Raw genomic sequence first — 8,720 nt, 5'->3', positions numbered from 1 at the left:
CATATATATTTTTATATGTATGTATTTACACCACTCAACTATATATAGCGAGCAGATAATTCCCTGGAGCAATTATAGACCCTGGAGAATTGATAGACCGTGTGAGCAGAGCGCAGTGCATCAAAGCTCCCCTGCAGCACACGCACTTTCCGCTTTGTTGTTTCCCAAACCGTCATACAGAACTCGAGTATATATATCTATATATATATTTTTGTATTGTATATACAGTAACTAGGCGATTGGGTTGTTGTGAAATTTAATCGAGGGGTCGCAGATCAATTGGCATTTTTCAGCCGTTGATGGGCACGGACATAAACTCAAGGGGACGAGGCAGAGGGTAGGTGATGGATGCCACGAGTCTCAGTTACAGGTGATTGTCGTACCGATTAAATAGAATATTGTACTCGGGTAGCTATCATTCGGTATATCATGATTATACTGTATGCGATATATTATCTCAATTACTCTTGTGTACCAATCTACAGATTACAAATTAATGATATTTAAATTTGTTTTTTTTTTTTTTAATGTCTGTAATGACAATAAAATATATGTAAGATTAGAGACCGACATAAAAATTAAGTTGAGTATATAAAATTTAAAAAAAAAATGCAAGACTTTAAATGGCGGAGCCTTTCGCTCGCAGTCTGCAGATAGAAATATTGCTTTCAAAGTGCTCATTACAAGCCGTGCATTTTAACCTTGGTTGGATTCAGTGCATATATATGTATATATTTAATGTGTTATTCTCTCTAATATGTTGGTACGTCAGCTCAAAAGGCACTTGGGGAAATTAAAAAATTCTTCATATGTCTATTCGCTTTAATCTATAATTTAATACTTAATTTTCTCGGTGTTTATTTATTTTTTTAATCAATAAAATAATTTCATATATTTATTATTTATTGCGCAAAGTCTAAAGATTTGTAAGGACTTAATATTTTATTTCGCTCGAGGATAAACTCGTCAATTACTGACCAAGAGGCGTCACTGTGGAGACAAAGACAAGTTTAATTCCCGCGGGTTCGGAATCTCGTCTGTGAAAGCAGAAACTTTAAAGTTAAGTCGGGGCAGGCTGGCGGTCAACCTGCCTCTGCAAAATTTAGTGCCACCAAAGTTTAAGCCGAGAAAAACCGATCCACGTATATACATTTGTATCTTACAATGTACCCGGATATATACAAGCAGAGTAAAAAAATAAAAAGATGGGCTTGTTGGTGCACTTGCTGCATACGAACAAGTGGAACCAAAGCTGCGGTGTTACCCATGGGTAAAACATTTATTTACTATCCTGGGATTTTAGAATGGGGCTTAGTATTAAAGAAAATAAAAGGATTGTTTTTATATACGGATAAATATAACTCGGTTATATGACCGACATTTTCTTTTTTTTTTATATTCAAGTAAGTGGCTTAATTATTTACACTTGACCCATTATTGACACTTTCTTATATTTTTTCAAATAATAAAAACGATTACTAATTTTTATTACTTTTTTTCCCCCATGAAAAAAATTTATAAAAAAAATTTATGTTAAAATATAAAAAAAAAAAAATATTTTTTATATATTGTTAATATATTTTTTTAATGTTTTCATACATGTATTTTCTATACGTTATAAAATATATTTTTAATATATTTAAAATTTATAAAATATATACGAAAATCGGCCAAAAGTTAGCTATTTGAAATATATTTTTTATACATATTTTATAAGTATTTATATATTTTTTATGTATTTTTTTTATATGAAAAATATGTTTTTTTTATATTTTAACATATATTTTTTTTTATAAATTTTTTGCATGAGGGATTGAGCTAGATAATTTTGTAAATGTTCCTCTGGCTGTCAAAAATCACCCTTTTTTTAAAATCAGATCTATGTGACTCATTTTTTACAGATTGTGGTTCAAATTTTTTTCCTTTTGTGAAAATAATTGGAAATTTCTTATGATAAAAATTAATAACTTTCCATAAATTTTTGAAAAGTCGATTTGAAAAATTTCAAATTGAAATTTTTTAAAAATTTATATGAATTTAAAATAAAATTTTGCTAGTGAAAATTTATTTACAATTTTCGTACGTGAAAATTTAATTTAAAATCAATAATTGTCCTTGAAATTTAACCAAAATCTAAACTTTTACAGATAACCGCTCATTAAAACCGGAACTTTATGTACATACATACAGTAAATATTTATGTTTTTATGCCACGAAAATTTCAAAAAATTTTCTGCTTGTAAAATTAAAGAAAAAAAAAAATTACTTTAAAATCAGTAATAAAAAGTATAATGTTTACTTCTACTTGAAGTGTAAACATTTACAGCATTAAATACTGTAAAATAAGTAATAATTTTTCCAGCAAAGTAGTTAAATTTAACGAAGAATATTTTTTAATTTGTCGGTTCATGATTTTTTGATTGATTAACGCACACAAATTCTCAGCACAGAATATAACGTCGTAAAACGACTTCAAGAAGATAAAAGAATATTTAATTCTCTTAGGCAGCAGCAGGTCTTGTTTCTCATCCCGAGGATCTGAAGGGCAGAAGGGAGAACTAAGTTATACCCCAACTACTTCGTAACCATTATCCCCGGCAGTTGTTCATCTCTTTTGCTTCTGCTGGATATAACAGTTTCAACTTTATTGAAATTTTTATTTTTACTCCCCTCTCTGTCCCTCTTTAACAGAAACCTTTTATAATACATAATATATATATTTTTTAACGCGAATCTCATTCGAACTTAATTATTTACTTTTTTTAACTTTTTTTTTTGCAATACATTCAAATGAACATTACTTCCAACCGTTGTCTCAACTGTTGACTGTTGACTTATTATTTTATATTCGCAATAAACTTGAAATAAACTTTCCGCTGATAATGCTAATAGTACAGTGGTTACCCCGAAAGGCATAAATAATATTTGTAAGCTCTAAATTAATCTGTTGTTTAAATTTACGGCTGACTATCACAACGATTTAGAATACTTGGTGTTAAATTAACTAAGACAAGAAATAAAAAACTCTATTTAACAATTCGTTTTCATCGAAAATTAAATAACAATTTGATATATACACGGATAATTTTTTTCGCTGGAAATTCTATGGTGTCATATAGTAAAGCCGGACCACGGTGGCCACCTGACGGAAATTTAAATAAACACATGCAAAAATTACTATGACCATTCATAGTAAAATGATGACATCACGAATTACTGTAACCATTGGAATTTTACTATGCCGTAGTAATTTTTCCATGTGTTTATTTACAGTAAAAAAGGATCCGTCAAAATCAACACATATTGTGTGGAAAACGAACGTATTACACTTATTTATGTGTTATTTTAACATGTTGTGAGTGTTAAAAAAAGTTACATACACTTATGTTAAAAGTAAACATTTTCCAAGAATTCTTTTGTGATGGTCGACATTATTTTTAACGTATTTTGTGTGTTCAAAAATCAATCGATTGCCACAGTTCAAATAAGATAAATACTGTGTGTTAAATTGACACACAAAAGTGTTAAAAATTCAACACACAGAATTTTAACATACGCTTTTTTTACACTTTGACGATTCGTTTTTTACTGTGTTTCAATTTCCGTCAAGTGGTCAACATGGTCCAGATTTACTATAACACCACTGACTTTCAATTAAGAAAAATTTCTGGGTATTTTTGTTTATTTATTTAAATTCATCTCATTCCTAAAAACTAAGTCAATAGTCAAAGGAAAATGTGAAAATACGATATAAACCCAACAATACCTAAACAGTATAACAAACAAACCCCCTTTTGACTCCGTATGCGGGGTAATTTTTACACGGAAAAATTATTTTAGCCGGAAATTCTATGGTGTCATAGTAAAGCCGAACCATGTTGGCCACCTGCATAAATAAAAATAAACACGTGCAAAAATCACTATGGCATAGTAAAATTTCCAATGGTTACAGTAATTTTTGATGTCATTGTAAATTTTTGCATGTTTATTTAAATTCCTGCAGGTGGCCAGAATGGTCCGGATTTACTATGACACCATAGAATTTCAATTAACCAAAATTTCTCCATGTACATTTATTTATATTTATCTCACGCCTGAAAACTAAATCAATAGTCAAGGGGAAAATATAAAAATACGATATAGCCCCAACAATAACTAAATAATATAACAAGTGGCGTATTCTCAAGTTAATAGAAATACAATAGAGCACAAAAAATGGCATGGGGTTGTACTAGTTTGATACTCCCTAGGCGACCCTTGGACAACAGAAATATAAATCAAACACCAATACTCTAAGTGGTTACGCTTCGACATTAACCAGATTCGTGCTCCGGCTCTTTACCTACCAGCTAGTAGTTGTGCCGACACATGCTCAGACTATTATTAAATTCTATTTAATTCATACTCTATCTTATACTATTTACATCTGCATCTACATCCAGTCTACAATTATTTTAGTCTAATTAAAATTTTTTTTTTCTTTAATTACTCCACATCCGCGCATAAATTATATTAAATGAAGCCTACATCATTATTTGCAAGAAGCAGTGTAATTATATTTTTATTTTTATTTTAATTATAATTATAACTTTAATAAAACACTTAATGAATTATTTATAAAATATAACTAAATAGTTTAATATTTTTTTTATTAACTCAAGTATGTGTACTTGTTTCTCAAGGGATATATGTCAGCCATTTTTTTCATTACGTACAGCATGAAAAGGTCTCGCTAATGATGACGGAATTTATCAAAGTCAAACTTTTGGAAGGCAGTGATTTTTTTAGAGGAAATTTATTGTATTTGTTTTTTAACTTTGTCGAGTTTACTCTGTCCCGAGTGTTAGTGAGACTAAAAATTTTCAGAGTGACAGCGGATTAAAGCCGAAGTTAATTCGAAATGAATGCGAAGCGGATGACTATTTATTTAATCCCTCGGAGTAAAATTCACTCCGGAGGGGAGTTTATTTTATTATTAAAACTCCGAATCGATTGAAATAAAATCCAGGTCACTCCGAAATCACTCCGCTGAAAAAAACTCCCTATTTACTCCGTATGCGGAGTAATTTATTTATAAAAACTCCGGAACTCAGAGTGAATTCAGATTGAAATAAAATCCGTAATCACTCCGAATTCCTCTCGATTTTCTACAGCATATTTATTTGGTTAATAAGTTATTATTATTTTTTATAGTATCCTAAATGATGTAGCGAAGCGCATGAAATAATTAGCATATATTATATTTATAATATGAAATCCATCTGAGTTATTTAAACCGCAAAATGTGTTGGCTGTAAAGTCTGTAGAGTGGGCACTAAAACTGCCAATTGTCTGAAAAGCTTGACCACAAAGCCCCTGCCAATAATGAGAGATTAAATATTGAGGCGCATATACCTCAATGTTTCCTTTGTTTTACGGATATACGTGACCAGAGAGCAAGATGTTGTTAGAAGAAGACCCCAAAAGGAATGAAAACAATGAAAAAGGGACAAAGACACCTCAATTGCCAGGAGTCGGCTCCAAAAGAGATGGGATTAGAACCAGCACATGAGAGTCTACGCGCGGAAACTAACGCGATTAGGGTCAACCCCCTTCAAACCCACCCCACCTCCTCTTATATTCCCGCAATCTACTACTCACACTATCTTTTGTATTACTGATAATATATATTCGCACAATTACTCTTCGCCTATTACATTACACACTTTAGCCATTAAAATTTAAACGAATTACATCTAATTTTATTTTTAACCCTCGATCTACTCAACATTATTTTTATACTTCAATAATTAAATAATTACTCTATCAAAGTACTCAATTAATTTATCAAATGTCTAGACCACGACAGCAGAGAAAATGTGTCCAGTAACCCAGAGATCAGCGGTTCGATTCCAGTCCAGAGTATTTTTTATTAAAAAAATAAAATTTTCATTTCTTATTCCTTTGCTTGGTCACCGACCGAAAGTAAAAAAAGTAAATTAATTACTGTGGTAAATAATTATAATTAAAATAATTAAATAAAGCGCAATGATATTGATGTAATAAATAAATGAAAAATATTTTTTCGTGACTAGTGTATGAATAAAAACCACATGTATAACCACAGTATTTTAAATATGACCACATAAGTAAGTGGTTAAACGTGAAAAGACAAGATGAGTAGCTCAAGACATGTGTGTCTTTATAAAGTATTTAAGATGAGCGGAGACAAAATACAGTGACGACACGACAAGTCATTGGTATTAGGCTAGGTATACTAGGATGTATATAAGGGTGTACAGCCAGACATTCTCTCATTAAATAATTCAAGGCCTCGGTGAGCGTCAACAAGTGACGAAACTACTAGATTAACTAAGAGGACTTGAATTTAAATTAAAAAACAAATTAAATAAACAATATTACGGGTACGAGGCTGGAATAATACGAGATGATGTTAAACTTTTCATCTCATCACAATAAATTTTTCCACGGTCTATAACCATCAAATAAAGTACCTCATTAAATTTGGTCTTGAGAAAAGAAAAAGTTCAAGAGTTGAATGTAGGCTGACGTTTCAAAGCAACTAACCAGCAAGTGTACATGTAGATCTGTATATATAAAAATATAAAGATATAAGAGTACCGTGCACTCTTACTCTGATAGAGTGAGGTGAGCAGCGACGTTGAACGGGACGAGGGGTTCCAGCTAGAAACTCATTACGGTCGCTCCGCCTCTGCCGTTCGAGACCCTACTGACCAATCAGGTTCTCTTGGATCAAAATTGCACCTCCATGGTTTAATCTCAGTATCGCGGTTTACTATAGAGACCCTTGGTATTTTTGGTAATAATATTATCCGATTTAAACCCAGCATCAGCATCAGCATCAACATCAGCGATGATCTTTAATTTAAAATTAACGACGCGCTCTGATACTAAAAATGTTTGATTCTCTTTTTTGTCTATGCTACAATTGATTGGTCAGCTTTCTAAAGCCATTTAGACAAGCGAACTCAATTGAAACTGAAAAAAGTAAATCTGAACATTTAAATATTTATTTGAAATGAAAATTATACGCTGGTTATCCAAATGAGTGATTCGTATGCATGGGAACGAGCTCATTTATTTTTTCGTAGTCTGATGCTGAGCTGGTTTTTCACGCGCTGGTACTCATGAACTGGGGTATAAATGCAAGGATAAAATATTGTTGCTGTTGTTATTGTTATTATTGTATTAAAGTAAGTAGTGAGTAGTAAAATGAACAAGAAGCGCTTGCGCTCGAGTCGCGCCACTTAAAGAGTACCTCGGGAGTGATTTTGTTAGTGCGCAATTCCGGATCAAGGTGGATAAGTAAACGAAGTTCTGGAATGGATCCTCGTTTCTTATATTACTCGACTGTACTCTAGCAATTTAGACAAAAGTTTATATTGCGCTAAATTATTATTTTAGTGTTTTCATTACACTTTTTTTTATTATTAATTAAATTACTAATTTAGGGAAACCCATTCCCATCTTCAGCCTCCTTCAAAATTTATTCTCAAAAATTTTTTTTTATTTACTCCCCGTCCGCATATGGAGTAAATGGGGAGTTTATTTTTTCAGCAGAGTGATTTTGGAGTGAACTGGATGTTATTAAACTCCGGTTCGGAGTTTTAATGTTAAAATAACTCTTTTAGGAGTGAATTTTACTTCGAACCGGAGTTTCAATATTAAATTAAACTCCCCTTCGGATGGATTTCACTCCGAAAGGATTAAATAAATAAACAATTATCCACTCCGGATTTACTCCGCGTTCACTCAGTTAATTTTTTACAGTGTATACTTTTAAAAATACCAAAGGAAGTTGAGAAAATAATAAAATAAAATAAAGTGTCAATAATTGAATCCTCTATCTTAATTTAAATAATCCATTTAAATGTATAAGGTATAAATTTTATCATTTGACTATCGATTATAAATGATTGAAAATTATGATAGAAGAATTACGATTTAAAATCGCAAATTTTTGATTAATTATTTTTTCATTAGTTACTTGCTAAGCTTTGATTATTATTATTCACTTTTGGATGATTATGTAAACCCAATTATTTACAGTAAATAATTATTGTGACGATTTATAGGACCATTGGATGTCGATTAAATAACTAGATTATTTTAAAAAATTTAACGGATTGAAAGCATCAAATTTATTGACTTTGATTAACTTCCAACAGCGAGCGCATAAAATAAAAATAATAGTAATTATGTTTCAAGCTTAATTATATTCAAATGACATAATTGTCAGGATTATTTATAGCGATAAAGAAGATAAAGTTATCGATACTAAATTAAAAATCGATTAATGGCTTGAAATTATAAATAAATAAAAAAAACGTCTGCTATTTTCGTCGGGTTGATTAAATTTCCACGCGCGGTTTCAGGATTTTTAAATATTTAGGAAATGATATTCAAATATTTAAAGATGATGAAAAATAGGGCGCAGAATATCTTTGATTTGCGATTATTCGGCAACTCCCCGACGAATAATAAAATAATAATTATCCTATTATATTCTGGAACGAGTGTATAAAATAATGATCGTTGGCGGGAGAATTATTATTTAAATTGCGGGGTATAATAGGGAGAGGGTAATTGTTGTAAATCCAAATCAAGTTACGGAACGGGGCGAGGCTCGATACGAATATATTCAGTACGTGGTTTAATTTTTTCATAAATAGTTATTTAAAATATAAGTACACAGTAAC

This window comes from Microplitis mediator, chromosome 10 (genome assembly GCF_029852145.1).
Source record: "Microplitis mediator isolate UGA2020A chromosome 10, iyMicMedi2.1, whole genome shotgun sequence".
Classification (NCBI taxonomy): Eukaryota; Metazoa; Arthropoda; class Insecta; order Hymenoptera; family Braconidae; genus Microplitis; species Microplitis mediator.
Note: the sequence above shows the minus strand (reverse complement) of the source record.